The sequence below is a fragment of the Zosterops lateralis genome (assembly GCF_965231275.1).
Source record: "Zosterops lateralis genome assembly, chromosome: W".
NCBI lineage: Eukaryota > Metazoa > Chordata > Aves > Passeriformes > Zosteropidae > Zosterops > Zosterops lateralis.
The window spans coordinates 6,386,965-6,406,544 of record NC_139801.1 but is presented as its reverse complement, the minus strand read 5'-3'; the positions used below and the strand labels follow the sequence as shown (position 1 = coordinate 6,406,544).

Below are 19,580 nucleotides of genomic sequence, written 5' to 3'. Positions count from 1 at the left end.
ATATCTGGTTTGTTTTTGAGAGCATAAAACAAATCAAGATAAGGTATCTCATCCCATTTCTCATTATTCTGTAAAAAGCACATCAAGGGGGTTATAACATCAGGGTTAACAGATCCATTCAAAGGCCACTCTGGGCCACCAGTTTCATATAGTGGCCACCGATGATTACAATAATCAATCATTTTACTTTTATGTAACTCTTGGTGGAATCCTTCCTTTTTCCACCTTCCCAGTAAACATCCCAAGGGGGAATTCCCTGGGACCTTATCATTAGATTGTACCAAAGCCTTAAAGGTTTTAAACGTCATCTTTTTTTTTTTTTCAGTTTTTTTTTTTTTTTTTTTTACACCTTAAGTTGCTCACACACACACACACACACACACACACTAAATATGGATAGACTCAAACACCAATACTAATATTAATACCAGTGTTAATACCAATACCAATACCAACACCAATCTTGCCACTTCTCGTCACCGCGAGGGGCAAGTGCCGATCCTGCGAGGCTTTCACCTCATCTGACGGTCGGCGCCTAGGCTTCCCAGACCATAGACGTCTTTTGCCCAACCCTGCGGGAATCGCCGTCCCGTCTTATTAGGCAGGCACCCAAACCTAAAGAATAAAGCACCTTTTGGGCTTACCTTCTCACAGTTGTCCGTCAGGCGCGGGGTCAGGCGCGGGTCGATGACTCCCCAGAAATCACCTGGTGCCGGCGTGGAGTTGATCAGCTCGCGAACCGCCCCAGCCACCTCCAGAGTCCTGCCGCGGTCGCCAGAAAACTGTTGCCCGTTCCCGAGAGAAAACACAAACCAAAAGAGTGTCAGTTTATGCGGTGCTTTATTCGAGGGCCCTGGGGACCTGAGGACTAGCGTCTCAAAGTCAGGGTCCCAAGTTGGTTACAAAAGATGCTCATCTTTTATACCTTTGTTACAAGTCTTACTTCATCAGCCTACGTGCAGTCTCCTACGTACTTTACTTTAAACATTCACATTCATCTTCCAGGTAACCTTTCTAACGGCTATAAATTTTGCACGCTTGCTTTAGCTAAAATTAAGGTTAATTTTCTAAACTTAACTCCCCCCATAGAAAACATTTTATTGGTAACCATGTAATCATATTTCACAAGTAATTTGTATACCTATATGTACTACATGCTCCACTAAGTCCTTTAAACATTGTTTCTTGTATCTGCAGATTCTCAGGCCTCATTTCTCAGGTTTGGTTCCCATGGGCCTGCACAGGAACCAATTCCTTAGCCTAACTACTGCTAACGGAGGCCTTATGGCAACATCGGAAGATGCCTGGAGCTGCTTTGGTGATTATCTGGTTTAGGCTTTGTCTGCGAATTACAATGCAGACGTAGCGGAGCTGATGGCACTCTGGAAACAGTGTGATAATGTTTTAAGAAGTTACAAGAGCTCGGAGGCCCCTGTGAATGCCTGCAGCTCTCTTGAAGAGTTCTCCAGCTCGGATGCTGAGGCTGAGGAGGAGGAACTCCTCTCAGAAGCTGAGGCAGGTTCAGAGTCTGACTGGGGGGAGGAGTTTTCCCTTTCCCCTCAGGACGCTGTGCTGGAGGATGTCTCCATCCCTGTCAGCGAGCTCAGTTCCCCGGGGGGGGCGGATGGGGCTCTCGGCCAGCTGGTCCCGGCCGACGGGCTGCTGGGTGGGGGCCCACGGGCTTTTGGGGAGGGCCCACAGGCTTTTGGGGAGCCTGTCACGGTGGCCATGCCGGCTGCGCCAGCCTCACCCGCCCCGCCTATTCCTGCACCCACAAGGCGGAGGAGCGGGGGTGGGTCTCCATCCCTCTGCGCCTTTCTGGCGCTAGGGGGGGGTGAGGAGTCGCAGGCTCTGCATGCGCCTCTGTTAGAGCTGGATGCGGTGACGACACAGTGCCCACACTGTGGAAGAGTCACGAAATACCCCATTGGAACAGTGGCGGAGCCAGGGGCGGCCTTGCCTGGCGCTGCACCGGTCGAGGTGCCTGTGGAGGCGGGGGAGGCCCCAGAGGGGCAAGCTTTGATTGACTTGCTGTTGGACCCGGTCCCTGTGGGTGGGCAGTCCATCCCGCCCTGCACGGGATGGGCAGCACCCCCTGTGGGCTTCCGTGCCACAGGAGGGACCATGCTAGGGTCGGTGCCAGCCCCTCCCCTCCCTGTGTCGGGCCCACTGGGCACAGCGAGTGACGTTGCTTGTGCTGTGGCGGCTGGGCCGGGCCCGAGCGGCCCTGCGCCAAACCCCACGCCCTCTGCAGGTTCTGTCCCGCTCACACTGCCTGCACCGGCCCCCCCGCTGTCAGCCGAGCCTCTGGCAGCGCAGCGAGGCAGGGCCGTGGCTCTGCAAGCCACGCCCATCCCAGCGCCTCATTTCCCTCCTGCACTGGGGGGGGGGCCAGGTCGACCCTGCTCCATTCCACATCGGGCTCGTATGCCCCATCAGGGCCCATGGATGGTCCAGCCCCACTGTTTTCACTTCCCACGAATACCGGGGCTGCGGCGGGTGCTGGCCCCGCAATGTTCACTTTTGGTGCAGGCAGGGATATGCCCACCAGGAGGCCGGTACCTCCCTGGAGTAAAAGGTCTCGTGATGGATCTGCTTTAGCAGGTTCATGGACGTTACCCCTGTGCCAGGTGACAGTGTGTCTGAGACCATGCAAGGTTTTGGGGGGACGTGAAAGCCAAAGTCAAAGAGATGAACGACTGACTCGGCACAGCGCCCCCTGGAAGGCGGAGGTGAATTTACCAGCCCTGCTGGTGCAGCAGGGACTGTGATATCAGATGGGGTTGAGGTGCCTTCCAGCCAGGCATCTGCTCCTGTTCCTGTGGAGTCCATGGGATAGGACCCGGCAGATGCGGACATCTTCCCAGGAGATTACCAGGCATTCCCTGTGATTCGAGGTCCACTTGGTAACACCCATCAGGCTTTATCATGGCAAGCCCTGCATGGATCTCCGTGATACGGTTGGTAAACATGGGTTGGGGTGTGCTGAAATCATGCAGGTGCTTCGAGTTTTTGGCTCTGATACGCTACCACCTTATGATATTCGCAATTTGGCTCATATTCTTCTTCCGCCTGTCGAATACGACATTTTTGAGTCCAAATGGGCTCAGTTGGCACACACAGTAGTGATGCAGAATACTGCACTGGGTCAACAAGATCCCAGGCATGTGATTGGGATGGAAGAACTGCTGAGAACAGGCAGTTTTGCTGATCCTAAGAAGCAGGTTGTCTTTGACCCCCTGGTGCTCGAGCAGTGCACAAAAACGGGTATGGCAGCGGTGGTTCAGACCATAGAAATGGCTGCCCCGCAAGACTCTTTTGTGACTGTTGTCCAGGGGGCTGAGGAAACCTTTCTGCAATTTGCAGGGAGGCTGACTGCCTCTGTGGAGAGGCAGGTGGATGATCCGACTGTTAGGACGCTTCTGCTCAAACAACTTGAGAGAAGCAACTGTAATGCAGAGTGCAGGAAAATCATTGAGACCTTGCCAGGCAATCCTTCTGTATTGCAAATGGCAGAGGCCTGTGCAAAGGTAGGCACCACAGGTTGTAAGGTGGCTGCCGTGGCTGCTGCCCTGCAGCCAGCCTGGAACTGGCTACAGGGTGGGCAGTGAAAGCAGGGAAATGCTCAGGCCAGCAAGAAACAGGGAAAGAAAACACAGGGGATGACAATTCCCTTGGTTTTGTGTGGTCGGTGTGGAAGGCCGAATCATACCACGAATGTCTGTAAGGCAACAGTTCATGCTAATGGTCAGCCTCTGTTGAGCTCGGGAAACGGGAAGCAGAGCGCGAGGGAGAGATGCACTCAGACACAAGCCTCTCTCCAAGCTCCACAGCCAATGGAGGTTTGCTTGGCCGACTTACAGCCGGCACCAGTGGCTCAGCAGAGCTTGATGTCTGCACAGCAGCAACAGTTGTCTTAGACTCTTGCAGAGTGCACAAGATTCCCTTGGATGCCTTTTGTCCCTTGGGCGATGGCATGAGTGCTTTCCTTATGGGGAGATCTAGTGCCATCTCTCAGGGTATCATTGTACATGGGGGACTCATTGATGCGGATTTCACTGGACAAATTCATGCCATGGTTTCCACACCCACCTCTCCTGTCACTATCCCCAAAGGAACCAGAAGTGCTTAACTTGTTCCTTTTAAGTCTTCTGTTCATAGAACAGAGAACCGGTTGCGGGGAGACAGCAGCTTCGGATCTATGGGGCCGCCTCAGGTTTACTGGACTGCTGTCCTGACAAAAAACTGTCCTGAGAAGATCTGTACCCTGTCTGTCCCTGGTGCAACACCATCTGAGATCTGCCTTTGCGGGCTCCTCAACACTGGTGCGGACATCACGATCATTTCCCTTGCCACTTGGCCCCCGGAGTGGCCTTTTGATCTAGTGCAGACATCTGTCGCGGGGTTGGCAGGAACGGCGCAATGCTACGTGAGCCAGAGGCCTGTGATGATCACGAACCCAGAGGGACAGACGGGCATGGTTTGGCCTCATGTCATAATTGAAGCTTGTGCCAATCTCTGGGGAAGGGATCTTCTGGCTGCGTGGGGGGTGTGTCTCGGGACGGATTTTTGATGGGGGTCACTGCGATGAAGGGCGCAGGGTGTCCTATGCCTCCTATGTGGTGGCTGGTGGACAAACCCATCTGGGAGAACCAGTGGCCCCTCCCTCAAGACAAATTAGTCGCCCTTCATGACTTGGTGCAGGAGCAGTTGGACCAGGGTCATCTGGAGCCTTCTACCAGTCCCTGGAACACCCCTGTTTTCTGCATCAAAAAGAAGTCTGGGAAATGGAGGTTGTTACAAGACCTCCGAAAAGTCAATGCCATGGTGGAAGGCATGGGGACATTGCAGGCTGGTATGCCATCGCCCACCATGCTTCCCACCGATTGGCCAGTCCTCCTCATGGATCTGAAGGATTTTTTTTTACGATTCCTTTGCATCCCGATGACTGAGAGGCCGAAATTTGCCTTCTCGGTGCCAGCAATCAACAATGCTGAGCCTGCACAGAGATATCAATGGAGGGTGCTTCCCCAGGGGTGTCGCAACTCCCCAGCCATATGCCAATGGTATGTGGCCAGAGCCTTGTCTGGAGTTCACGAGCAGTTTCCTGATGCTCATGTTTATCATTACATGGATGACATATTAATGGCTGTGTCCACCCAGGATGAGTTGCTGAGGATACAGCCTCAGTTGCTCACTGCTTTGCATTCTCATGGGTTGCAGGTGGCTCCAGAGAAGGTTCAGCAGCAACCTCCTTGGAAATATTTGGGGATCAAGATTTTGGAACGAACGGTTCAACACCAAGAGGTGTAATTTGTGCATTCGGTTAAAACATTGAATGATGCCCAGAAACTGGTGGGTGTCACCACCTGGTTGCATCTGTATTTGGGACTGACCACTGCACAATTGTCTCCTTTGTTTGATTTGTTAAAGGGAGACTCCAATTTGAAGTCGCCTTGCACATTGACCCCTGAGGCATGTCAGATGCTGGAGGAGGTTCAGCAAGCTGTTTCTGCTCGCCAAGTTTATCGCATTGATCCCTCCGTTGATGTCACTGTGTTCATCATCACTACAGATTTGCATCCTACAGGTACCATTGGCCAATGGAATGACGAATGGTCTGATTCCTTGCATGTCTTGGAATGGGTCTTCCTGCCCCATCAGCCGCAGAAGACAGCAACTGTGTTGTTTGAGCTGATTGCTCGGTTGATAATTAAATGCAGGCAACGGTGCTTGCAATTGATGGGTGTGGATCCTGCAAAGATCATACTTCCGGTACCACAGGAGGAATTTGACTGGAGCTTTGCAAACAGTATTTCTCTGCAAAGTGCTATGGAAAATTTTTCAGGGCAGATCACTTATCATCTGCCCAGCCATAAGCTATTGCAAGTGGCAAAATCCACTGAAATTTCTTTGCGGCCCAAAAATAGTCAGGAGCCAGTGCAAGGACCCACCGTCTTTACTGACGGTTCGGGAAGAACAGAGAAGGCCATTGTTACTTGGAGGGATGGATCTGAGTGGCAGGTTCTGGAAGGTCATGAGGATGGATCAGCCCAATTGGTTGAACTGAGGGCTGATGTCATGGCATTTCAAAAGTTTTTCCAGGAACCTTTCAATTTGGTCATGGATTTCGCTTATGTGGCTGACATAGCACAGCAGTTGAGTCATTCAGTTTTGAAGGAAGTTGACAATGCTGCTTTGTTTCATTTGCTGAAGACCCTGTGGTGTGCTATTCAGGCCCAGGTTCATCCATTCTACATTCTGCACGTCAGAAGTCATACCAATTTGCCAGGGTTTGTAGCAAAAGGTAACGCAAGGGCTGACAAGTTGGCTAACCCAGTGTGGGTAGCACCTCAGCCTGATACACTCATGCAGGCCAAGGCATCACATGGGTTTTTCCATCAGAACGCACATACCTTGCAGAAGCAGTTTCAGCTGACGCCAACAGAGGCCCATGACATTGTCAAATCATGTGACGACTGTCACGCGCTGGCTGCGCTTTTACCGGCAGGGGTGAATCCCAGAGGCCTTAGGGCCTTGGAACTTTGGCAGACTGATGTCACCCAAGTTGCCGAGTTTGGCTGGTTCAAGTATGTGCATGTCACTGTTGACACCTTGTCCTCTGCAGTGTGGGCTTCTGCTCACATGTGAGAAAAGACCCATGATGTCATTTCCCACTGGAGGCAGGCCTTTGCCATTCTAGGCATACCTTCTACTGTGAAGACCGACAATGGTCCTGCAGTTGTGGGGTGTGTCACACAAGTTTGGTATCCCTCATTCTCCAACTGGTCAAGTTATTGTAGAACATGTTCATGGTACTCTGAAGCGGGTTCTTCAAAAACAAAAACGGGGAATGCAAGGTGAAATCCCACACAGTCGGCTGGCAAAAGCTTTGTGTACCATCAATCACCTTACGGTACCGCAGAATTCTAATAACCCTGTCATGTTAAACCATCACCTTTTGTTGCAGGCTTCAGATGAGACACATCAGCCTCAAGCGAAGGTTCAGGTGAGAAACTTAGTCACCAAGCAGTGGGAAGGTCCCTATCACCTTATCACTTCGGGGCGCGGGTATGTTTGTGTATCCACAGATATTGGGGTACACTGGGTACCTACGAAGTGTGTTCATCCTGACCTGCGACCACAAAGGCAGAATCTGGCCAACGGCTAAGCTGGAGACCGTGACCAAAATGAAAGGCAGCAAGTAGATGAACCATCGAGTGACGATTCAGATGCAGACGACGCGAGTGTTCACTCCGATGGTCCCTCCACAAGCAGAGACTGAACATGGTTCATTTTCCTTTTTTCTTTTTCTTTTTTTCTAACGCAAAAAGGGTGAGATGTCACCCTGATTTTTCAGCCTTCTGATTGTTTACATATTTCTACTGGAGTTTCTCATGCATTTAACATAAACAAAAGTAGATTGTTTACGCATTCCTCTCAGTGATGGACTGCTGGTTTGACCACTGGGTTCAGAGGGGTGTTCCTCTTGTCCCCCAATCCTTGATCAAATTCCAAATCCTTTTTAAACCCCAAATCATAATAAACTTCCTTTTTTGCTCCTCACTTCTCAACCTGACCGGTGAGTGTCGTTCTTTCGTGTCATGCAGTGTGACACCCTTGGTATATGCTTGCCTTTGCAACCATGTTGTCCAGCCCTCAAAGGATGTCTAGGAAGGAAGAGCAGGCAGTTTGAACTTCAGAGATGTTAGTTTGCATTAGTAATTCAACACGCCTGAGAGACCATTCTGGATTAAACAACAATTGTTGTTGGCCCATGTTCCTTATTACATATGGGCCTATTTCATAAATTTTGGGCTCAAACCTAGGTGGAGTGATTTGGGTTTGGGCTGGAGTGCTGGTATAAGTTGTAATGGGCTTAGTTGTGGCATTTATTTTAAATTTGAAGGAGAACCCAGTATTATCATGGGCCCAAAGACAGACCACCTCAACGGTCTGTACTAATGTAAAGTTATACCAACAGTCTAATTCACTTGGACAATTACAATCCTCCCTGCGTTTGCCTGTGGGAGTAGTTGAAGCACTGATTTGGATTGCTTTCTTATGAGCAGTTCCATTAATCAGTCGACATCCTATTCTAATTTCCTCTCCTACAGTCCCTTGGAGTGGCCACAACCTTTGTTTTTGCCACTCTTGCCTTTCATATACTTGGTTTTCATGCATGACTACAGTTGATAGGTTTAAATCTTTTATATCAGAATATTCTCTCATGGATCCAGTGTAACAAGTAAAAGCTTGGGACCAAGGCCACTCAGTATTGTTCTGGCTAGAAGTATTTTCCAGATCTTGGATTGTAATTAGGATTATAAACAAAACAATTTTCTCATCTAAATTCTTGCAACTTAGATTACAAAACATTCCCAAATGCAATGTACTTATTTTGTTTGGGTCAATTTTAGTTTCAGTTCTTTATCACCTGGTGTTACTTTCCAAGGGGCCTCAAGAGCTTTCTTTACTCGGAAGTGGTGAATCCAGGCGTTCTGCTCTTGGATCTTAATCGCAGTAAAAGTGGCAAGAAGCACTTGGAATGGTCCTTCCCACTGTGGCTCCAAAGTCTTTTCTGTAAGAGACTTGACATACACATAATCCCCAGGCTGTATGTCATGCACTGGCCCATCTAGCCCTTTGCTCTGAGTTCCAGCCACATGTTTTTCAATTTCTCTGAGTTGTTTACCTAAGGCTATCATATAAGCAGTCAGCCTTTCTTCCCCAATTTGGGTGGATATCCCTTTCTGCTCACCATATGGTCTCTCGTAAAGCATTTCCAAGGGGCTCAACTTTTTTTTTAGTTCTGGGCGTAGTCCAAATTCGCAGCAATGCTAACAGGAGGGACTGGGGTCAAGGCAAATTAACCTCTTGCCCTAGTCTCACAATTTGTTGCTTGATCAAATGGTTCATTTTCTCAACTTGGCCGCTTGACTGGGGACAGTATGGTGTGTGAAGTTTCCAGTCTATGCCCAGATGCTCACTGATCTGTTGAACTATTTTTGAAATGAAATGTGGTCCCCTATCTGAGGATATTGTGGCTGGAACTCCAAAGCGTGGTATTATTTCTTGCAACAACACCTTGGTTACCTCCCGGGCTTTGGCAGTTCTGGTGGGAAAAGCCTCTGGCCATCCTGAAAAGGTATCTGTTTGTACCAACAAATATCGATAACCCTCTTTTCTTGGTAATTCCAAAAAGTCAATTTGCCACTGGTGGCCGGGTCCATGGCCCTTTCCAATTTGGCCAAGGTTTGGTTTAGGGGTATTCTTAGGGTTAGTATGGAGGCAAATTCACACTGTCAGGCCACTTGAGTGATAGTGGCATATAAGTTCCTGGCAGTGATCTTTCCAATCAAGTAATTATACAAAGCATCAATTCCCCAGCGTGTTTTCTGATGTTCTTCTCTTACTAATGGCCATAGTAAATGGGAGGGGATAACCAGTTTTCCTTCTGCTGTAACAGCCCATCCCTCCTGGTTATATGTTCTCTTTTGATCTTCAATTAGCCTTCGGTCCTTTTTATTATACACTGGCTTACTTTCTAGGGAGATTTGGCCATCGGGAATCAGGGCTCCTTCTACTGTCACTTCACCTTTTGCTGCTTCTTTTGCCTCTCTGTCCGCCAGCTCATTTCCCTCTTTCAATTCTGAGCTCACCTTCTAATCCACCTTAATGTGCATGATTGCCACTTCTTCAGGCAGTTGGACTGCTTCCAGCAGTTGTATTATTTCTTGTGCATGTTTAATGCTCTTTCCTTGCGAGTTTAACAGTTCTCTTTCTTTCCAGATAGCTCCATGAGCGTGCACTACCCCAAATGCATATCTTGAATCTGTATAAATCTTTCCTTTTGATATCTCTAATGCATGGGTCATGGAAATTATTTCCACCTTCTGAGCAGAGTTACCTGTGGGTAGTGGTCCTGATTCAATTAGGTCTCTGGATGCGGTAACTGCATACCCACAGGATGTCGTTTTCCATTGATGACGTAGCTGCTTCCATCGGTGAACCAGGTTTCCACATTATCCAAAGGGGTGTCCTTCAGGTCTGAGTGGCCAGAGTAAGTAGCTTTTCCAGGCAATCATGATGAATTGGCTCTCCTTGGTTCCCACTAAGGAAGGAAGCTGGGTTGACAATATTAGTTACCACTATCTCTACATCATCTTGTTCTACCATGATAGCTTGGTATTTCAGGAACCGTTGTGGGGAAAGCCAGTGGCCTCCCTTTGTTTCCAGTACTGAGGATACTGTATGAGACACCAGCACAGTAATTTTCTGGCCCAGGGTAAACTTATGGGCTTCCTGAATGTTCAGCACAACTGCAGCCACCACCCTGAGGCAACCTGGCCATCCTTTAGCTGCTGCATCCAGCTGCTTAGAAAGATAAGAAACTGCTCTTCTATATGGGCCCAGGTCCTGTGCCAGTATTCTCAGGGCAATTCCCTGTTTCTCTTGAGAGAAGAGAAAGAATGGTTTACTCATGTTATAAATGCAACGGCAAAAATCGGATTAATAAAGAAACAATTTATTAAAAAAAAACAAACCCAATCACCGATAAAGAGAGAAACCACAAATAGGACGGGCAGCGCAGCGCTGGGTGGACAAGGGGTCCGCACCCTAAGGTACAGATTTCCCAAATCCACACGGAGCGGATCGCAGTCCAGGGTTTTATAGGGTTTTTCATGTCCCGAGGCGAAACAGGTGCATGGAATAGTCTGGCAAATAGTCCAAATACATCTTTGGATGGGTTTCCTGGATTTGTCGAACTTTGCAAATTGTATTCTGGGAAGGTTCCTTTCACATGCAGATGGGACTCGCCGGTCCATGGTTATTTCAATGTGTATTCCTCGGCGGAGAATTCCCCTTCGTTCGGGGAGGAATTTCTCTGTCTGGGTATGATGCCGATTCTTATCTGGGTTGGCTAGTGTCTTTGTTCATCCTGATGGCTCCTGTCCTGTTCTTTGTCTCGGGCTGGGAAACGGCAGCAGGCTAGCTTGGAGGAAATTTTCTACAGACTATACCTTTTCACATTTTTATATTAACACCAATCTAACATATATTTCTATATTCTTTTATCACAAATTTTTACCCCAATGTCACATTTATCACACTCACATCTGGCAGTCCTAAAGCTGGAGCTGACATGAGGGCCTTTTTCAGTTGCCCAGAGGCCTGTGTGGCTTCCTTTGTCCACTGGAAGTCTCTGCTCCCATTTGCAATGAGTGAATACAGAGGTTTCACGAGTAACCCGTAGTTGTAAATCCATAGTCTGCACCATCCCGTCATGCCCAGGAAGGTTCTTAGTTCTTTTATTGTCTGGGGTTTCAGGGTTAGGCATATTGATTCTGTGTGCTCTTTCCCCAGAGTTCATTGCCCAGCACTGATCTCATAGGCCAGGTAGATCACCTTTTGTTTTACCACCTGAGCCTTTTTCTTTGTCACTCTGTACCCCTGAAGCCCCAAAAAGTTTAGAAGGCTTACTGTCCAGGCCATACACCCATCTTCTGTTGGGGTAGCTATTAGGATGTCATCCACATACTGCAACAGTTTCCCTTCTGGTGGAGCTTCTCGGGATTCCAAATCCTTTGCAAGTTGTTCTCCAAAGAGGGTGGGGCTGTTTTGTATTCTTGTGGAAGAATGGTCCATGTGAGCTGAACTTTGTGTCTACTTTTGGGATTCTCCCACTCAATTGCAAAAATTTTCTGGCTGGCTTTGTGGAGAGGGAGGCAAAAGAAGGCATCCTTCAAATCTAAAATGGTAAACAAAGTTAGCTCTGGTGTAACAAGGTGTATAGGTTAGTCACCACGGGGTAGAGATTTCAATTATCAGGCTAATTCCTTCTCTGTCTTCCTTTCTTATTGGAAATGCATTTCTCACCCTTCCTGGTACATTGGAGGCCCATACTCCTGGAAACACTTGGTTCAGTATCTCCTCACTAATTTCTTCTTTAGCCTCAGTAGCTGTCAGTATTAAACTCAGTGCTTCTATATATTTCTGATCATTTACCTCCAGAGTAACCTCCCCATTTTTAAACTAAATGGTTGCCTCCAATTTCTCCAATAGATCTCTCCCTAGGAGTGAATCCGGGGAGTTGGGCATGTATAGAATTTTATGGATGCCCCACTGTTTTCCATATTTGTATTTGAGTGGCTTGCAAAAATATGATATTTCAGATTGGCCAGTTGCTTCCCTCACCTTAACATAATCATTCCCCACTGGCACCAAAGCTTTATTTAAAACTGAAAATGTTGCCCGTGTGTCTACCATAAGTTCCACCTCTTTCCCTTCTTTCCCCAGTTTCATTTTTATAACCAGTGGATCTCCTGGGGTAAGATCTTCCGGTCCCCCTCAGTTGCTTTTTGTGTGAGCCACCACCACGTCTTTTCTCTGGTTCCCTTTCCCATTTCTTCTTTGTTTAGGACACTCATTTTTCCAGTGTCCAAATTTTCTGCAATCTGCACACTGATCTTTGCCCAGCCGGGGTGGTCCTTGCCTAGGTGGTTCTTGTCCCTGCCTCCCTTTCCTTTCCTCTTTTACTACTGCCATTACCTTTTTCCTCCCTTGCTTATATCCTTCTTCTCGATTGCTGAAAACCCTCCATGCCTCATCTAACAAGGCCTCTAAATTCCTTCCCTCTCCTGATCCCATTATTTTCCTCTCCTGTTTTGTTTCTACCCAAATATCTTCTTACACTCTTGTACAGTCTTTTCCCAATCTTTTCCTTTTACTCTCCAAATCTCTGGGACTACATGTGATCTTCCACAAAAATACTCTAAAATCTCTAGTTCAAGGTCCTCTTCACCCTGTTCCCCACACTGAGCACAAGCACTGTCTTCTACCCAAGGAACAACACCACTGCTCTCCACAGGACCCACATTTAACCAATACCCATGCTAGATGCTGCCCTTGCCTGCAGAAAAGGATGCTCCCACTCCTGTTCATCTGGATATTCAGATCTTTTTGGTGCAGGCTGCTTCCAGTCTAACACAACCACATTCCCTGCAAAAGTCCTATATAGTCTTTCTAAATAAACCTGCTGGTGTCCCCCTTATCACCCAATTACTTTCGGGGGTTACAAACTTCCCAAGGGTCGAGCCCAAACAACTGGGGAGAGGGACCCCTCCCAGTCATCTCGCCATGGTTAGAATGATCGTCACCAATGCACTATTTATGGCAAGGCACACTAAACAAAAAGCAATACACACAGCAAAAACATTAAGACAAACGCACTAACCTAGAACAGCATTTATCACACAAACCTTAAAGGCAATATTCACAACAAAAGCATTAAAACAAACAGCAGCAAAAAAAACCATGGCACTTTATCACACAAACCTTAAAGACAATACTCACAACAAACAATCCCTATAGAAAGCACTCCATCAAAGTAGAACGCAAAAACCCTTAAGAACAGAAATCCTGGCAAACAACACTAAACAAACCCTAAAATAACATGCGGTAAAAAGAAAATATGAAAAGTAAAATGCAAAGAGTTCAGAGTTCCCTCATGCACAGGGTAAGAAAGGAATACATATAAGCGGTAGTTTGATGCAATTGTAACTTTCGACATAAGATGGCAGTATTACTTCAAAAATACACCACAGCTCCCAAAACCGCGGTCACCTCACACAAGCTTTCAGGCACGCACAGAACCAAACACGAAACATACGAACTTTTCAAACTCTCACATACAACCAAATAGCAGCAATAAAACAAAAATTCGCTCCATTCGCCCCCAGAACCGCTAGCGGTCGAACCACGGTCAACGAACCCCTCTCCGCTGCCTTTCCTTCGGTCAGCGGTCCTTACTGCTAGCCACACCTTCGGCCAACGGTTGCTTGCAAGCCCAAATACACCAAGACCCTTTCTGTGCGCTCAGACGTTTCTGTGCGGCTTATCAATGGTCTCTACAGTGCCCCATTTTAAAGGAATACATACCGTTTCTCTGATGATCAGGAGCCGTTGTCTGCTCCCGCAGCGAGCGACCCGAGAAGCGGAATTCCCTCCAGGGAAAATCCCGGGGGCACCTTAAGAAGTCCACCCCCCTGACCGGTCCTACGGCTGGGCAGAGAACATCCCATCTGGGGTGCCAAAACGACACGCGGAAAGACTCTAAAACTCAGAGACAGAGTGAGTTTTAAAGTAGGTATGTGATTTATTCAGCGCTGGGCGCGATGCAGGATAGCTCCCAAAGGCATGCGCAGCCCCTCACTCACTCACCTTCACTTTTAACCTCTAGAATGTTACATATGCATCAAGTTTCGCAATGCACCTATGCATATTCATTCCTTGGCTCCCCCCTCTCCACTTCATATGCTAATCGTCTTATCAGTCCTTTGCGCCTGCACAGTTGTCTCTGGTGGGCATCTCGGGGCTCTCAGAGATGAAGAATAGTCTTCCTCAGAGATGAACTTTGACCCCGTTGCCTTGCACATGCCCACTGATCCTCTGGTCATAGTCCAAGCTATAAGGGCAGTTTTATCTGGTCCTGGGGGCCCAAGGCGCCTGTTATCCCAATATCTCTGGTAATTTTGTATTCTTGTCTCCTGTTTTGTTTTGGTAAGCATCTTCCCCTTATCAGGCCTCTTTGCATTCCTCCTTGCTATTCTTCCCTTCTCAAGCAAACAGTATGAAGAGCAGCAATACACATCATCTGAATGCCTATTGTTTCATCAATATCTTCTAATTTCTATGATTAATATCCTCTAGTTTCCAATCCCATGTTTCATTACAAAGTTTAAAACAGTCTTAAAGATGGGTCATAATTTTAAGGTAGATTTTTCCTTTTTCTCCAGATTATATGACTTCAATCCCACTCTGTCCCAAAATTCTGCTGTGAATGTTTCAGCTGCTGTAGTAATCAGAAACTTTTTATAGACCCATTTTACAAGCTTTTTAAGCTGTTTTTTATCAAAGTTAAAGTCTTAAATGGCTAATTTATAATTAAAATTAAAAAGGTGTCTCGCTGCTCTACTGAAAGGTGGGAACCCATTCTTACTCACCAAAAACGGCTTTTTGAAGCTTCCCACTCCCTTGGTTCTTTCCTGGCTCCTCAGAATCACGGAAATTTTTCACCTGCAGTTTCGGCTCTGCCAAAAGCGGGAATCCTCTTGTTATAAATGCATATTATAAACTTGGCTTTTTGCAAATATTAAAAGGAATGCTATATGTATAATGTGGGGAGGTTTTACTATTATTAACAGGGTTTAGAAATAGTGATGTGATGAATGTATATATTTTTTTAGGTTGTAGCATAATATTAAAAGTAAATACTAGTTTTTGTAACATCTAAACCAGCTAAACCGGAGGATAGCAGGAATCCTCCTGCATTCCTGAATTATCCAGATGAAGATAACGATAAACCAAAGCTCCAAGAAGGAATTTATTGATCCTCTGTTATCAGAAAATGGGACATGAGACGACCAAGAGGCGCCACCAAGAAAATTATCTACAAGGAGTAATAAAATGCTTAATTGGTGAAATAGGGGCAGGGTGGGAGAGTTAAAACTAGGAAATAATTTCTAAACTCAAAGGAATGTTTGAATAATGCATTAGGTTCTTTTGAATATGTAACAAACTGATACATTTAAAGGAGTGTTTTTCTGAGTTAAGGTGTGCTCTTCGAAGAAGGCCAAGTCACCCTGCCGAGATTGGTTTCTGTTTTCTAATTCTTTTCCTTTTTATTTTTATTAAATTTATAAATTTTACTTAGAAAGTGAACCTCGTTTTTCACACTCTTCGTGGAGGAGAATCAGTCCTTAGGACTCTCATTTCGCGTTCTGAGATCCAGTGTCCAGCTAAGTCTCCCTCTCACTGGTTGGGAGATTGGTGCAACATCCCCTCTCTGTGGTGTTGCACCCATAAATCTGGGTTTTCTTTAATAACAAAAAATCCAGCACAGGCCCGAATTAAGAAAACGAAAACCAAGGGAAAATTTTTTGCCCACATAAGTTGAGGGCAAGCTTACAGATCCTCAAATTGGTCTTCTTAATATCAGGAGTCCAAGTTCCAGGCACCACGTATTGAATTTCTCAAAGAGCCAGGTAGAGTTAGTTCTGCAAGGGTTCAATACCTCTGAGGGTGTCCAGCACCTTACAGAAAATGGCTTAAAGAATTTAGCGAGACGGCATGTTCAGGTATGTCTTGAAAAAGCAAAAAGGTTTTAATAAAAGAAGAAAATAGTACAAAAACTAAGAACAAAGCCGAGCACAGTATAGGGACAGGTCCCATACACTTGCTACAACACCTCGAGAATGCACTGAGAAGCCTCATGCCGCCCCCTAAGTATTGGACGATTTAGGTGGGGGGTTTTTGGCAAACAGCCCAATAGGGAATAGCTACTTTTTTGAGGAACAAGTAAACAGACCTATCAGTGTTTACGCCTTGGCACTGAGCCAATTACTTTCAAGAGCAGACACTTCTAGTCTTCTTCCCTTAAAAGGTTTTGGGGTGAATCTTAAACCTTCCCTATATGGAAACATCTGTTTGGGTGTGGAAATGCATTCCTACATTTTAACATCAGAACATATGAGCTTTTAAAATTAATAAAAAATGGGGAGATATCATGACAGGTAAAAGAACTATAAAAGAAAGGCCTCATAAAATCAGGCCTGCTCTGCTAAATTGCCAAAGTTAGCCAGTCACTTCTTCTAAGTAATTTGCAAGTTCCCATGCGAAAACAATCTTGGTATGAAAACTCGTTAGCATAACAACCTATTCCTGGGCTGAAAAAGAAATGCACCTGCAATAACAAGGGATTTGTCCCAGGAGAATCAGTAAAGAAAATACGTAAACAATCCAAGAATAGAAAAATTTGATGGACAAGTAGAATACCTTTTACTAACCAATAGAGTAATTGGTAAGAAAGCTATTAACCAATTAAAGTTGCATACGAGATGTTATAAATGCAAAGGCAAATTTCAGGTTAATAAATGACAATTTATTAATAACAGAATATCGAGCACCTGAAAAAGAGAAAAACCACAATAATAGGAAATTGTCAGCGCGCGCTGGGTGGATAGAGGTCCGCACCGATGTGCCAGACGCCCTAGTCCACGCCAGTGCAGCTCTCAGTCCACCGTTTTATAGGAATTTTCTGCCCTTAGGCAGTCCAGGTGTCCAAGGTGGGTTGAATAGTCCGGATTTCTTTTCGATGGCCCTCCCGGACCTCATTAAGTCTAGTTGTCTCATTCCGGGAAGGCTCCTTTCTTATGTCAATTCCAAAAGTCCGTCTTATGTTGATTTCATTCCGCTTGTGGCACCAGAAGGTTGGTGAAATTGGCATCGTCGTCAGGAAGGAATTTCTCCTTGCCTTGGCGAGGAAGTGATTCTTATCAGGGTTGGCCAGTGTCTTTTGTCTAAGTTGATGACCTTCGTCCTGTCCTTGCAACTGAGATTAGCAGGCTGAGAGAGAACGGTTACCCTTCTATTGGATTTTACAATTTTACTTTAGCTTTGTTTCATTATACATCGAATTATTATTTTATACACGAATTTTTACCCTATTTTTATCACAGTCCCCCACCTAATAATTCATCAAATTAAAAATTCGCTTTTCTCCCTTTATTGACCTCAATTTTAGTTTAAAAAGTCACATTCTTCCCAGTCCTCCTGGGAGGATTCATCACCTTGTTGGAGCTTCCGCTCCTTTTCGAATTCCCTTAGGGCCTCTGCAGCCCTTCTTTTACCTTTTTCTTCCTCAAGTTTCATTATTTTGGACACAGTTTTCCCTTGTGCTGCCTCTGGATCCATGGGAAGGGATGCTATTTGCATCCCTTGGACGACTGAATGTATCAGTCGAATGAAACAAGGGATCAGACACGGGAGGAAGACAATGCCTGCAATGGAGCACGTTATAAAGAATATTACCTTCTTCCACCATTCCCCCTGTCCGAACAGCTGGTCCCACCATGAAGCCTGAAGAATTGAATTCCACTTCTGGACTGGCACATGTGCCACCTTTTTTATTTCCTGTGCTAACCCTTTGATAGTCTCCCCATAGTCATCGATTTCGATGCAGCATTCTGATTCATTGAATCTGCCGCAGACCCCTCCTTCCTCTGCTAGCAGGTAGTCCAGGGCAAGCCGATTTTGATACACAAAAGCCCTCATTTGTGAATGCTGTTTTGCCAGGAGTTCCAAGGCCTCTGAGGTGTGGTTAGAAACCACTTCTACCACTGCTTGCAGCCGAATTAACCTATTCAGGAGGTAAATAGGTGTTCGATATCCCCAACTGCCATCGTTAGCCCAGGTGGCTGGCCCATAATACTCAATGATTCTTTCAGCGGGCCACTCCTCCTCCCCCCATTTCTGGTTGCCTCCGGCTATGGGTAACACTCGTCTTATCTCCCTTCTCTGTCGGTTTAATGTTTCGAACAGAGGAGCTCCTAACAAACTGCTTTCGGCTCTGGGCAAGGTGAAAAAGAAGGGTCTTATCATTCCTAGGGTACAGGACCCCTTCCATTTCCGGGGAAGTTCGCTATAGGCCTTCTTTCCACAAATCCAATATATCCCATCTGGAGCTTTCCAGCCTATATTGGTTCTACCCGGCTCGTCCCAGTACTCTCTCAGTCCCGCTAGTGCCTGAAATGGATTAGCCCCGGGACTTTTGTGCCAACAAAGTCCCATAGTCTCAAACCACTCACAATCTTTTTCTCGAATTTGGCTCCAATATCCGGAGGGTGGTTCAGGTTGCCAGACCCGTGTTTTGTCATTCACCGTTAGGGTATTTATGCAAGGAGTATAACCCACCAGGTCGGTGAACTCCTTCCCCTCCCGGCTGATGCAGATAGTTCCTACTATCCTTTTTTCCAAAATCCATCCCTCCGGTCTCTTTACTATTTTTGACAATTTAGAGCTTTCCCATTTTAGAAGTTGTTCCGGGGCTAATCCTTCTCCTTTCCAGGGCCACCTTTCGGCTGACTTTAATCCCCCACAAATCCAGCAATCCGTCAGCCCCAATTCAGTGGCTATCTCCTGCATTAGTTCTACAAAGAGGTTTTGGTTAGGGGCCGGAAATCCCCCATCCCCGTATTGCCTTTCCAATTGCTCGTACTGTTCACTGAGCGATTTCAACCTTTCCTGCTCAATTCTCCTCTTTCTGGCCTCAGCTTCCTTTCTCCTGAGTTCCAATGTTACCTGTTTCATTTTACTTTCAGGGTCCATCCCTTCCTCGTCCCTTGAAAAACAAAAAACTTGGTCAAACTGCAAACACACACGCTTATCTCCCGGAGGCAATAACTCGAAAATGATGGGTTCTGAGTCCAAGAAACCCGTTTCCTCATGTTTGAGATTCCTCCCTTCCCAATACAATTTTCCACCCATATTACATATTTTTAGTTTCGCTTTGTCGTAGCACAGGGGGTTCACCTTATAGTAGGCAAGGAAGGTAGATTGCCTTTTTCCTCCCATCCATACAGTTTTGTTACATTGTTGACATGTTGGTACCGGGTGAGGAGTTTCGAGCTCCCGCCTTCGTCTAACGAGTGAGTGAGCAGGATCCCTGAACAGCCCGCCCTTAGGACTTGCCCCTGAGCGTTGGCACCGGACCCTTCCTTCTAATTCACAAAGGTGAAATC

General features: G+C 46.5%; 1 long non-coding RNA gene across 4 annotated transcripts; it reads right to left on the bottom strand.

The window, feature by feature from the left end:
- Window positions 1-647: 647 nt before the first annotated feature.
- Window positions 648-14,418, bottom strand: LOC310922303. 4 transcript variants are annotated; one of them, XR_014592391.1, is made up of 4 exons: window positions 14,224-14,418; window positions 13,942-14,115; window positions 8,438-8,591; window positions 648-782 (listed from the first exon to the last, which is right to left on the bottom strand). It is a non-coding gene; the product is annotated as an uncharacterized lncRNA (long non-coding RNA). The 4 variants fall into 4 exon arrangements; XR_014592393.1 differs by lacking the exon at window positions 648-782 and adding an exon at window positions 6,885-7,670; XR_014592392.1 differs by lacking the exon at window positions 8,438-8,591.
- Window positions 14,419-19,580: the final 5,162 nt, after the last annotated feature.